Genomic DNA, 14,988 nt, shown 5'->3' on the forward strand with positions numbered 1-14,988 from the left:
CTATGTAATGGAAAACATAAAGTAATAAAAATACACTAGGGTTCTCATGTAATAATACCTAAATATTCATACAACAGATATATAGGATGCAAAAAATATAAAATAACTTCTACCTATATAATTGGAAAACATAAAGCCCGTTTATGGGGTTACACATATATAAACCATGTACATATATACAATATACATCAAATATACACTATTGTATACAAAATAATCCTATTTTCGGTCAAGCGTCTCTATACAACAATACTGCATCAAAATAGTATACTCAAAGCTAGGTCATCTCCAGTATGACCATTTACCAAGCCAAGCCATCCAACCTAATCATGCCCTACTTCCATACAATGTATGATCACTATATTCTAACAACAAGTGAAAAAAAGGAAAACTTGTGAGATAATCAACATGATAACAACATAAGAGAGCAATAACCTCATTAAATAAGTTTAACCCAAAACAATAAGTTAATTTTCAACTTAAAACATAACCACAATTGGTCAATCAAACACCACTTAAAACATGCACAACATTCTTAATATAAGCAATTTCAATCACAACTTAAAAAACTTAAACAACTAATGTGTCGTCATGCGTATCAACTTATGAAGATATCTTACAACTAAGGTGAGTAATCTAAGTGGCTTGACTCTACCGAATCACAACAATTGGCCTATCTTGTTTAGGTCAAATATAAACAATTTCAGGTCGCTTAAGAACTTGTTTAACAACTTAATTTGATTTCTTAGGTTTTAGCACCTAAACTAGGAAATTCCAATACTACTATAAGGGTAGAACAACTTAGGTGTCTACCACAACCTTAGCATGCATAACTAAGTCTCCTATGAAATTACCTTTCCAATAATCAATTAACGATTTTATCCCTCAACTTCATACCTTGTTTAATTGGTCACTTCTTAATTAGTATGGTTCAACCTGGGCTCCATATTGTTCCACATAAAACCTAGATAAGACAACTAAAAAAAACTCCCCATTCAAGAGGTAACTTACTCATTGAAGGATTCTCAACTTTGGGCTCTTATAGCACCATAACTTATATATATACGATAGGATATTTTGATTTCTAAAACCACTTTACTCTTATCTAATTTTTATGTATCTCAACTTAAACATTCATCACGTGTATATACAACTCAACAACTTTAACTTGCTTCATACAACTTTAAACAACATAAAACTTACAACTTAATTAATTTCCAACTTCCAACTTAAACAACTTAAAACATCATTATATATCATCATAGATCAACATATAATAAACTAGAATCATGTATCAACATTTTACATGTAAGTAAATCATCATACTTCAACACTGGAAATTAAACAAAGAGTTTTCTTATAGCATACCCACGCTTGACACCAATATACCTATGCCTGGTGTAAATGAGGCAGAGAGCCTATGGCTCACCCACGCTCGGCACCAATCAATTTGCACCTAATGTAAAAGAGATAGAGAGCTTATGTGTCAATAATGCTTGGTGTATGTAAACCTATGATGGAAACCTAATGGAGCAACCGGATTGATATGCCTTTTTCTTCAAGTTCCTCCCTAGATCTTTTTCTTCTTGACACTCCTCAAGCTTTTTCAAGGTCTATAATGGAGGTAGAGACCTTTGGTTTCACCTTGGAAGATGAAGAAGTCTCTTCAAGTGGTGCCACTTCTAGGTAAAAGATAAATCACTTCAATCCTCACCACATTCTTAAGAAGAGGATAAGAGAATTGGAAGCAAATCAAAGAGAATTTATGACTTTTGAGAGAGAGAATGCTAAATAGAAAACTCAGCCAAAGCTCATATATGATCAAAATGGGTTTTTATAAGTGAGAAATCCTATATATAGTTGTGGAGTAGATTGTAGTGCAAGTTAGACAAGATAGAGACAAGGTAGGAATACTTAGATCTAGATTAGTCAATCATATAGTGACAAGTGTCACCTTGTCTCCTAGGAGACAAGGAGGGGACACTTAGATCTAGAAGAGCCAATCATGGAGTGCCAAGTGTCACCTTGTCTCCTTGGCTAACCAAGAAAAAAATGTGTTGGAGAACCTATACAACTAATTTTGGCCAAGGATGAGAATGGCAGCCAGACTTGTTTTCCTTCACCTAATCTAATCCAAAATCTTGGAATTGGTTTAGTTAGGTTCACTGAATGATGGTGAGACCTATCTAAATCAATTCCTTGGATTATATGGAGAAAAAACAGGCCTAATATGTAAAATTTGGCCTAGGCCCACCAAAGGCCCATTACTAGCTTCACCACACACTTACTATTTTTTACACCACTACTAATACTAAAAGTATAAAAATCTATGACCCTTAATACAAGGTCAAATGGAGTAAAAGTCTCTAAGTAACATATCCTGAAATCCTAAGCGTATGAATTGCAAAGAAAGATAAAGGTGTCTTACAAATACAAAGGAAAAACAAGCCTATACAAGTATCTTCTATATACAAGGTACTATGCAAGGGATGTATAATAGAGACTAAGAAGCTAATAAGAGGAATCATACTCATTGCTCATATAAAGCATAGGTCTTAGAAGTACATCCTCTATAAAAGCCTTATCTAACCTCCTAACCATAGACCTAACTAAAGGTCCAATGGTCTTCATGTGTGAGCTCTCTATGGATGCTCCTCCATCAACCTACATCCAACCTCATCCAGCTAGAGATCCTTTGTTTGACCCACGCCCAATGTCATCAAGGTAGAGAGCCTCAGACTTGCTCACACTCAACGTCCCCAATTCTATGACTAGTGTCACCAAGTTAGAGAGCTCCTTAGGTAATCATGCCCAACACCCCTCATTCCACGCTCAACATAACTAAGTTAGAGAGCTCCTCATTGTCCCACTCACACTGCTACCAATCTTGATCCTAGCGTTATCAAGGCAGAAAACCCTTTACTTGAATCATGCTTGATGTCATGAAGCTGCATCTAGCTATGAAGATTTTCACCCTTGGCAAACATGAGATTTGGCTCTAAACCTACAAATTTCTCAACAAAACCAACATGAAGTCCAATTTTTAAAAAATAGACAACATACACAACTCATTTCCAACAAAACATACCACATGCAACCATCATAATTCAAAGATCATCAATTATTTTTCAAAAGAAACCTTCAAAACAACACTTAAAATGAATATTCTCATCTCATGAATTCCAACCAATCTTTACCACAAAAGTGGGGAATCCATATAGAAATCAACAATCAACATTCAACCATATTCAATCAACAAACTTCCCATACTTTGAATCCCTCAGAAAGCAAGAAAAAAGGAAGAGAGGGTGAAGTTCTCGGAGTCTTTGTACACACTCTCCACTTGAGAGTCTCAACCTCCAAGTCTTGAATCTCCAATCTACTACTGCTACTCTGCTAAGGGAAGGATCTAGAAGGTTCTATCGAAATCAGAAGAAGTAAAGAATCTCTTTGTAACACCCTGGAATTATTATTATTATTATTAATTAATTAATTAGGAAGATAATGATGACTTTATTTTATTTTATGATTAACAATTTTTATTTTATTTATTTTAATAGATTTAATCATGAAGAGGAGAATTAGAAATAATTAAAAATAGAGGGGTTTAGAGAAATAGCGAGTTATATAGAGAGGCGAAGAAGGGCTGATATATTTTTACCTTCACGTTCTTTAACACTCTTGTGCTCTAAAGAGAACGCATTTGGAGAGCAAGGAGAAGGGATCATCGGAGAAGAGGCAGAGGCTTAGATTTGATACGTTGCATCACTCCAGGTAAGGGAGAGTGAGAACACTCATCTTTGGGAATTAGGTGTATGCATGAAGGGTAGAGGGATTGACCACAATCCCATTAGTGTTATGTTTAATGTAATCTTGTGTGCGTTTGATGTTGTTTATCGAGTAGATTCCTAATATGAATTTTATTTGATGATATGATGCTTTTGAAGTAATTAATTTAGTGCCCTGTGGAAACAGGTTAGAACCCTAAGAAAAAAGAATTTATGAATTTTAGGGGTAAGAGTCGTAGACATTTAATTGGATGAATTCACCTCAAATGGCGAATTTTTTAGACTAAAACGAGTTGTGGTTGTTTGGAATTTTTCATGATCATTTATCGATTGTGATGTTTGTTTGAGATTATTATTTCGATGGTGTGTTTGGGTGTTGGATCGCACACAGCACCGGGCTCAAGTGCTTGGAGCTAGGCAGGGAAATGTCCATGTTGGGCACGAGATGTTTCGGGTGTTCTCTGTCTTGACTTAAAGTCGGGCGTGGCTTTGTGAAGTCAAGCGTGAAAAGGCCTGGGTGCTCTCTATCTTGGCTTAAAGTTGGGTGTCTTTGTGAAGTTGGGCATGGCTTGGTGAAGTTGGGCGTAAGATGACTAGAGTGTTTTCTATCTCAATTTAGAGTCGGGTGTAGGTTTCCAAGCCCAACGTAGATTGTTAGAAGGCTCTTTTATGATGTTTTAAATGATGTTGATGATTAAGTATGTGATTATGAATGTATATATATATATATATATATATGTATATGTATGTATATATTTATATATCTTGTGAATGATGATTATTATCTTGATGAATGAAATTTGATGTGGATGAATTATATGATGATCATGATGTATTAATATATATAGAAGCATTTGCATGGTCGTGACATACATCATACTTGCAGGATTCTGTGGTTCTAGTGGGAACTTGTTTCTGTGGTTCTGGTGGGAACCTGTTTCTATGGTTTTGGTGGGAACCTGTTGGTGTTTTGGTGGGAACACTTCTGTGTTGGTAGCCTAAGGTTAACTCAAAACTTAGGTACCAACTATATATACTTGATGATGATGGTCAGGTACCCCATGCATTTAGATGTAGGTACACACTACATTGCATTAATGTATGTGTTTGTGAGTTTAATTGAGGGTGTTTACAATTGAAGTTGATGTACTAATTATTGTTATCATATTTGTTATCGTGAAAGGATTGGATGTCGAGGGTTGCAACCCATTCCTTATAGGATGAGATTATTCTCACTCCCTGCTTGCTTATTGGTGTGTTTTTGTATGTTTTGCATATGAGAATCCTCAGTATTTGGAAGAGCAAGGAGAGATCTAGGCGCCTGTGAAAACTTTGATGCCAATGTGACACTAGGGCTTGAGAGTAGTTAGGAATTATGTTATCTCTTTTAGTTTTAGTTAAGTACATTCATGTTATAATTTGACTTCTATTACTCCGTTTATTTATTCTTCAGATGAACTGGCACTATAAGATAAATGTAAATTACCGACAGATAATTTTTTACGGATATAAATCTGTCGGAAAATTTATATTTTCGACGAATTTTATAGACAAAAAAAAATTACCGACGGATATAAATCTATCAGAAAATTTATATTTCTCACGGATATATCCATCGATAATTTTTTACAAATACAAATCTGTCAAAAAATTTATATTTTCGACGAATATATCTGATAATTTCTTACAGATACAAATTTGTCAAAAAATTCGTAGGAAAAGTTATATTACTGATAGAATAAAAAAAATTATTTGTCAAAAATGTAAGAATTTTTTGACAAAATTTGACAATCATATATTAAAAAAGATCAATAAAATAAAATAAAAAATATATATATATATATATATTAATCTATATATATAGAGAGAGACTACAAAAAATTACGTGATTTGTGGCGGTTATTTTGTAATTTCTGACGGTTAAAAAGCACCACAAATCGTATTTCTAGTGTCATTACTAAGTGTCAGATCCACGATCGTGAAAAACGATTTGTGATGAATATTTTATAAACGCTGGTTTTGGACGTCAAAAATTTAGTCACTTTGTGATGGTTTAAAACAGTCACAAAATGCATTTTAATTTTGTCTGATTCAAAGTTTCTAGCGGTTTTAAACCATCGCAATGTTGTGTTTTGGTTTTATTTGTTTTACATTTCTGGCGGTTTTAAACCGCCAAAAAATGCATTATTTTTACTTGCCTCTAGCATTTTTTAAACCGGCAAAAGTAATACCATAGCTTGTTATACTTCATGATATCTCTAAACATGGTAACTGATCAATGGTAGCCCTTGTAAACCCATAAATAGAATTTGCGATAATCTGACTAAACGAAAATAGAAATGAACTTTAAAATGTTACCAAGAATTGACACATTTATTAGTACACACTATGCAGTAGTGAAAACTAAAAAAAATACTAAAAGGGAAAAGGACAAGGAAAACATATATAAAACAACAACGTGCACAACTTACTTTTAGGGTCAACTATCTACCATCTACCATTGCCTTCTCAAGGGGATCCTTTGCCTCCTGAAGTAGAAATATGGAGGAGAGAAATTATGTACGGGCAGGGATAACAAATAACATATAGAATTCAATTAGTGAATTTGGAATTAATCAAACACTACATGTGGAGGTAAAATAATTTAAATTCAAAGTCAATTTTCACAAGTACAAAATGGATACCTTTAAATCTACTTTTTCCCTTTTACATGTTATCCTTAGCACTCAACAAACCAAATTTTAGTCATCAGCCCACTTGAGGAAGAACCAGAGTAGCAATACTATAGAAAACCCACAAAAAAAAGATAGAAAAATTAAAAATCTAACTACTTACAAGTAATGTATTGAAAACTGCAAAGAAATTATTATATCTGTCAAACATGTCCAGGGGATGGAATTTGTGAATACTAAATGGAGATGAAGTTGAAGAATGCATGGTGGAGATTTAATTTCAAGTGTAATTTAATATATATATATATATATATATATATATATATATATATATATATATATATATATATATATATATATATATATATAGAGGAGGGTTCAAACGACACCGGTGTAACTTTTACTAAGCGTTACACCGCTTAATAACTTTATATTAAATGTAAATTTTGAAAATCCAACCGTTAGATTGAAAGTTCATATCTCTTAGATCATATATGTCAAATTTTGTTAAAATTGAACAACAACTTGAAGGTAATCAAAGTGTTCATATTTTAGTATATTTTGAAATGTATATATTACGTCAATTTTGTTTTATGAGAATGAAGTATCAAATCATCTTAGATTAATATAAAATTTGATATATATGATCTAAGAGATATGAACTTTCAATCTAAGGGTTGGATTTTCAAAATTTACATTTAATATAAAGTTATTGAGCAGTGTAACACTTAGTAAAAGTTATACCGGTGTCGTTTGAACCCTCCTCATATATATATATATGTGTGTGTGTGTATACCGGTTTCTAAAACAAATAAAAAATGATGAGGTGTCCTCAAGTGTAATTTAAATGTTGCTAAGTTACCAGCTTCGTAAATGTACAATATTCTAGACTGTTGAACCTCCAATATCTACTAAAAATAATAAGTTATAAGGATTAAAGAAAATTGGTGATGGCTTTGATTCTAATATGAAAATTTTAAGGTACCTAAATCTAAACTTTAAAAGAAAAATATTTATTGGACAACCTAGTGGTTACCAACCTAACTATTGGCATCATATGACCAGTGACTTACCATCTAAAACAACATTGGCAACATCTGTGGCTTCCTTTAAGCATGTTGAAGCATATCCACTTATTTCAATTCATTATAAATACAAATCGTTATACTATTTAAAAATATGAAATACATTATCAAAATGTTAAAAGTAGAGCATTTTAATCTATAATAAGATTAATTGCAACAAAGAATTTAAACTTCTATAGGGGAAGGCCAATGCCCGAATTCCCACGGGAAAGGATAATACCATCTGCTTCTTGTAGAATTTCATCAAAATGGGTCAATCCTTAGAAAACAACACAGATGTACATATGCAATTGAATCAGAATAGCTAATAGGAATCTAATTTACAGAGAAACTAAGTTGTCCGGTTAAGTATGAAAAAATGAAGGTCACACCTCAACATTTTCAATCTTTGCAAATATTTGAGTTTCCCTTAGATCACCCAACTTAGAAAGGAATTCATGGGCCTGCATTTCAAATTTAGAAAAGTCCTTTAATAGAAAACCTGAAATAGCTATAGAAAAATAAATTAATGACCAATTATGAACTCCAAAAGACCAACCCAAAGTATTGAATGTGGAATCTATTACCTGGCGAACATCTTCAGCATGCCTAGTATATGACAATGATAGAAAATCAATTTTGTTTTTTTACTCCCGAGGTGCTTATAACCTGCAAGGAAAAAATAATAGCCTAAAACTTTAAAGAACACAATATTTTGCCGCATGCAAACTATACTTGTTTAATGATAGGTAACTCACTAAAACATGCAAGTAAAAAAAAGTAGAAATTACCTCCTTGTCTTTATCAGTGAGAGTAGGCAAGTCAATATGAACTTGAGAGGCATGCAAAGTGAACAGAGACCCAGCCAATGTTGCTGAATTCTTTATAGTATAAATGACATCATCCCCTGTAACTTCAGATACCTACTCAGTTTCATTTAAGGTATAATTCATCATGCATGCAGGACTTCAACTATTCCTATTTACGTCAGTCTATGCCATTATTATACATTTTGAAAATATCAACAAAATTTTAACACTAATTACATGAAATGAGAATATAGACCCAATCAAATGGTTAATACAGATTAAAAATAATCTGAAGGTTAAGACAATAACAAAATGAAAAGAGGCTTGCCATGTTGACAAGATTAATAACACCTTTTGAAAATGTGCATGATTTCACCCATATGATTTGACAATAGAAATTGGCAATTTTTAGCTTTTCAACTTATCAGAGTCTATGTATATACAGTTCTACTGTTCGGCAGCACATTCACACTACAACAAAATAGACTTTTAGTGGCATTTAATATGATTTTTAGTGACAATAAAAATTGTTACAAAATCTTTTACCGGCATTTTCACATTAGTCATTGTATGCAGTGTCGCTAAAACATTTAGCGGCAATTATTCAAAATGCTGGTAAAAACCCTTATAATGATCGAAAAAAGTATATATCTTTTTGTGACATTTTTTACTTTTTAGTCGATGTGGGACTTGTAAGATGAGAGTTGTCTTTCTACTTATATATTCTTTTTAATTACCTTATTTCTAGTTGATGTGGGACTTTAAGATGAAGGTTATCTTCTAATTATATATATATATATATATATATATATATATATTATTTTCTGATCAATAGTCGACCCCTTAAGTTTAAGGATTATTGAGTTTGATAATAGTGAGTAATCTCATGCTAATTTAGAATAATAAGTTATAGGTCTAACTCAATCTTACATAACAAACTTGTAAGGTGAGAGTTATTGTTCATTTATATACTCTTTAATTATCTTATTTCTAGTCGATGTGAGACTAAAGTTTTTCTTAATAAATAATTGTTGCTAATAGTAAATTTTGGTGTGATATAAATATATTTTTAGTGACCATTATATATTAGTCACTAATACTTTTATTAAATAATAAAACAAAAGCAATTAATTTATTGCCAGTAAATAATTGTCGGAAAAAATGAATTTTGTTGTAGTGTCACTACTTTGCTCCTGTTCTAAATTAAAAAAAATAAAGGTGCATTGGTTTTGCAAAAATGTCTTCTATTTACACAAATAATTACAAAATGTCACATTGTTTCACTTCATTTTTTGTTTATAAATATTTGCACATAAATAAAGAATTGGGGTGATATTTTTGAAATTATTACTGAAAGTAGAAAATATTTCCGTAATCCAATTCCAAATTTAAATGCATCCCAAGTCCTCTGAAAGTGAAAACATGCATGTCCAAGAAAAAACTTTTACGCATATTCACAACAAATCTGATAAATATAGAGAATCCAAATATGAAGATTAATGAAATTCAATCATTCTAAGTATGCTAATCTTATCTCTCTTTATTTAAGGTTAAAGAGGAATTGCAAATTACCTCTGCTGGTCCTTCACAAAATTTAGAGCAAGCCCCTCAATAGGTCCAATGCTTCTGTTTTTTCGTACAGCAAATATGGTCTGATCGAACTCCTTAGGAGCTTCCTCAAAGGCAGATATCTGACTCATGCAAGGTGTGATTAATGATCAAGCAACATGAAAATCTAAAAATACATATGAACCTTAATTTGTATTTTTTTTATTGTTTCATGTGTAGTAGATAAAAATAAATACCATATACTTGCAATCTCACAATTCACCTCCCAATTGACACAAAACAATGCATATAGGGAAGGAATGGAAGATTAATACATAACTCTTGCGAGGAAAATTTGTCTGAAAACGAGAATACATAACTCTTGCGTTCACTTTTTGGGTTTTGGATTCAGAAACTATTTCAAATTGAAACAAGCAGAGTGATGACCAAGCTAAAGTAAATTGACAAAAACATGAATGGAAATGAAATGAAACAGTTGAATGATAGGAAGCACTCTGCATATTTGAGAGAAGTAAAATTAACACAAGAAAAATGACCTGTCTCAACTCAGCAGCTTTGTGTTCGTCATGATCCATAACATATCTGAATCGATAAAAATAAGAACGAACATCACAAGCGGAATCATGTATACAAACAAGTAGCACCACCACAGCATAAAAAATAAAATAAAAAATAAAAAGCGGTTGCATTATTTCCATTGGTTTGCTTACCCAACCGCATTGAAGAGGCAACTGTTATCCAAAGGAATAACTCTTCTCAGCCAATGTCGTCAACGACGACGAAGTTGAGGAACCGGTTAAGCTTGAGGTCATAGAGAATCACTCATTTTTGAAGCTGAGGAAACGGAGGGTTTCACGAGATGGAAATTAGGTAAGGGAAATGAGATCGAAGGCAAAGAGTTTCACTTTTTTTTAGGTTAAAATCCTTATTTGGTCCTTATAATATTTTTTTGTTTTAATTTAGTTCCACTTTAATTTTTTGTTTCAATTTGATCTTTAATAATTTAAATTATTGCAATTTGGGACTTTCGTTCAAATTATTTAAACGGAGTTAACTGTTGGCCACGTGGATGTCAGGTAGATACCACGTAGATGTATAGGTGGATGTCAAATTTCATGAATACACCTGGAACCAGAATGACTCTTTCTGCTTGCACATGTTATGTGTTAATTTTGCAAATGGAACGGGTCGTTCCAAATGCAAATTTAACACACCATGAGTGCAGTAGAACGGGCTGTTCTGAAATCAGAACAGGCCGTTCTGGTTTTATAACGGGTCATTCTGGATTCAGAACGACCCGTTCCAGAACGCCAACTTCGTTGACCAAAATGCCGCAATATGATTCAAAAATTGAAATTAAAAGTTCATAACATATCATAAATTCAAAGACAGAAACATGGTTCAGAAACTGAAAACAAAAATTCAGAACATAACATATACTAAAAAAGTTCAAAGAAATTACTGAGAAAGGAAACCATCTGGGTAATGCTGAAGGGAAACCCTAAACCACAAAAATTCAGGTTATACCTCCTCAAGAACAGGTTGTTATTGTTGGGGTACATCGTCAATGACTTCAAGGGGAAACACCATTTCGTTTCATCCTTGACTGTATAGTGTCAATTTGGTAGTAAGTGGTTCACTCCAGTTTGACTAACAATGAAATAAAACATGCTACCATTGTCCTCAGTGATACACTGCATCGTCCTTAATGATACACTGTATAGCCTAAATGTTTAGCAATTGAAGTTATCAATCCCCATTGACAATATTACCAAATCTAATGTTTGAAATGCTTTGTATCTTGGGTCTTTTTCCGTGCACGATTCACAACCGTGAACTATAATTATCGACTATTCTGGAACCAGAACGACCCGTTCTGGTTGCACTCTTGGTGTGTAAAATTTGTACCTGCAACAACCCGTTCTAGGTACAAAATTAACATACCAAGAGTGCAACCAGAACGGGCCGTTCTAGTTTCAGAATGGGCCGTTCTGGTTCCAGGTGTATTCAAGAAATTTGGCATTCACCTACGCATCTACGTGGCATCCACCTGACATCCACATGGCCAACAGTTAACTCCGTTTAAATCATTTGGACAGAAGTCCCAAATTGCAATAATTTAAATTATTGGGGACTAAATTGAAACAAAAAATTAAAGTGAGACTAAATTGAAACAAAAAATATTATAAGGGACCAAATAAGGGTTTTAACCCTTTTTTTAATATGTATGTGGTTAGGAACTCACACGACATGCATTTTACCATGTTTCAATAAGTTCAAAAATATATTTAAAAATATTTATAATATTGAGACGGCTATACACCACTAAAAAAAAATTATACTGGCGATTAATATAATTGTCAGAAATATAATATTTTTTTTGTGGTTTAGAGTAACCGCCAAAATTAAACTGCCACTAATCAATACATTTTTTTGTACTGAGAGGGGGAATCAAATGACTCAGAGTGTAACAGCCCGATTTTCACAGATTATACGAGGGCCCAAAGCCCAATAGGGGTGATTTAGTAGCCCAGAACAGACCATTCCCAGATTGGAACGGGCTGTTCTAAACTACTAAAACAAGGGTGATTTAGTATCTCAGAATAGGTCGTTCCCAGACTGGAACGGGCCGTTCCAAAATACTAAAAGTGCCTACAACATTACAAGAAAAACGCAAATTTCTGACAGATATTTCTGTAGGAAATTTCCGACGGAAAAATAAATTCGTCAAAAATTTTCGACAAAAAATTTCTGATGGAATATTCCGTCGGAAATTTCTTATTTTTAATTCTTATTTTTAATTCCTTATTTTTAATTTCTTATTTTTAATTTTATTTTTAATTCTTATTTTCATTTTCTAAAATTGGAATTTTTATTTTTAATTCTTATTTTTTATGTAATCATTTTTAACTACTTTTTATTTTTTAAAAGAAAAAGATAAATAATTATCTTAGGTGTCACCTACAACAATTACGTACTATTATCGTATTGATATTTAACATCTCTAAAAAAAATTTAGTTTTTTAAAATTAATATTATTTATCTACCTTAAAATAATCAAACTAGTGAATTTATATTTTAGAGGGATGAAAATCAAATAAAAATATTTTACTCATTTTACAAGTAGAAAACAATCTTTATAAATCTTACAAAGATGAAAAATAAAAAAAAATTACAAAGACCAAAATCAAAATCACTCATCTTATAGGTACTAAAATATATTTAAACCTTCTAAAATTAATATTTTCGATCTTAACAACTATTTTAAATAAATAATATTTATTTTTAAATATTTATAAACTACTTAGAGATGTTAGTATATTATCTTTAAAATTATAGTAAGCAAGTTCAAGTGTGAATATTTTCATATTTGTGTGTTTCATGAGTTTTCTATTAAATAATTAGTGCATATATTAGTTTATTTAACATAAATACTAGTTTTATATTTTGGAAGAAAAAAAAAATTATTTCTAGATGTAATAAGCTTAAAATTACATATATATATATATATATATATATATATATATATATATATATATATATATATATATATATAATATAGGAGATTATAATTATACCGGTGTAATTTTTACTAAGTATTACGCCGCTCAATAACTTTATATTAAATGTGAATTTTATAAATCCAACCGTTAAATAGAAAGTTCATATCACTTTATACGTGTATATCAAAATTTGTTAAAATTGAACAATAATTAGAAGGTAATTAAAGTGTTCATATTTTAGTGTATTTTGAAATGAATATATTACATCAATTATGTTTTATAAAAATGAAGTATAAATCATCTTGGATTAATATAAAATTTTGTATATATAATCTAAGAAATATGAACTTTCAATCTAACGGTTGGATTTACCAAATTCACATTTAATATAAAGTTATTGAGCGGTGTAATATTTAGTAAAATTTACACTGGTGTAATTATAACCCCTCTCATATATATATATATATATATATATATATATATATATATATATATATATATATATATATATATAAGAGGGTTCAAACGACACCGGTGTAACTTTTATTAAGTGTTACACCACTTTATAACTTTATATTAAGTATGAATTTTGAAAATCCAACCGTTAGATTGAAAGTTCATATCTCTTAGATCATATATGTCAAATTTTGTTAAAATTGAACAACAACTTGAAGGTAATCAAAGTGTTCATATTTTAGTATATTTTGAAATGTATATATTACGTCAATTTTGTTTTATGAGAATGAAGTATCAAATCATCTTAGATTAATATAAAATTTGACATATATGATCTAAGAGATATGAACATTCAATCTAACGGTTGAATTTTCAAAATTTACATTTAATATAAAGTTATTGAGCGGTGTAACACTTAGTAAAAGTTACATTTAATATATACATATATATATATATATATATGAGGAGGGTTCAAACGACACCGGTGTAACTTTTACTAAGTATTACACCGCTCAATAACTTTATATTAAATGTGAATTTTGTAAATCCAACCGTTAAATTCAAAATTTTTTACTCTTAAATCATATATACAAAATGTTATATTAATCAAAGATGATTTCTTATAAAACAAAATTAAATCTGTCGGAAAATTTATATTTTCGATGAGAAAAATTTTGTAGGAAAAGCTATATTATTGATGGAATATTTCAAACAAATTTATATTTGTCGAAAATGTAAGAACTGGTTTTAAATTTGATATGAAAATATTGATATAATTAGATAAAATTTTAAGTTAGTATTTTATTAATGATTGATAATTAAAAAATAAAACAAGGATAAATACATTTTTTGAATTTTATATGTTTGATTTAAGATAACTTATAAAATAACTCTTGGTAAAGTTATTTCGCTCAATAACTCATGGTGTGTGTTAAATTTCATCGATTCAATTAATTGTTAAATTAAAAGTTATTAAATTTTACTAATAATTATTATAAAAAAAATTAATTAGCTTTGGAATAAATTATTTGCTAATTAACAATATAATTGAAATATTAATTATTTTAAATTATTTAACTAAAATCTTATTGAAAATTTACTATATGATCTTAATATTTTTGTATAAC

At 30.7% G+C, this 14,988-nt stretch overlaps 1 long non-coding RNA gene across 2 annotated transcripts; it reads right to left on the reverse strand.

The window, feature by feature from the left end:
- Positions 1–54: 54 nt before the first annotated feature.
- On the reverse strand, positions 55–11,948 carry LOC109792936 (uncharacterized). 2 transcript variants are annotated; one of them, XR_014432383.1, is made up of 9 exons: positions 10,613–11,948; positions 10,439–10,484; positions 9,906–10,024; positions 8,316–8,431; positions 8,112–8,193; positions 7,917–7,988; positions 6,473–6,570; positions 6,260–6,316; positions 55–365 (listed from the first exon to the last, which is right to left on the reverse strand). It is a non-coding gene; the product is annotated as an uncharacterized LOC109792936 (long non-coding RNA). The 2 variants fall into 2 exon arrangements; XR_002239254.3 differs by lacking the exon at positions 55–365 and having other exon boundaries at positions 6,090–6,316; positions 10,613–11,945.
- Between the last annotated feature and the right edge of the window lie 3,040 nt (positions 11,949–14,988).

The sequence above is a fragment of the Cajanus cajan genome, chromosome 3 (genome assembly GCF_000230855.2).
Source record: "Cajanus cajan strain Asha chromosome 3, NIPB_CcT2T_4, whole genome shotgun sequence".
Lineage (NCBI taxonomy): Eukaryota > Viridiplantae > Streptophyta > Magnoliopsida > Fabales > Fabaceae > Cajanus > Cajanus cajan.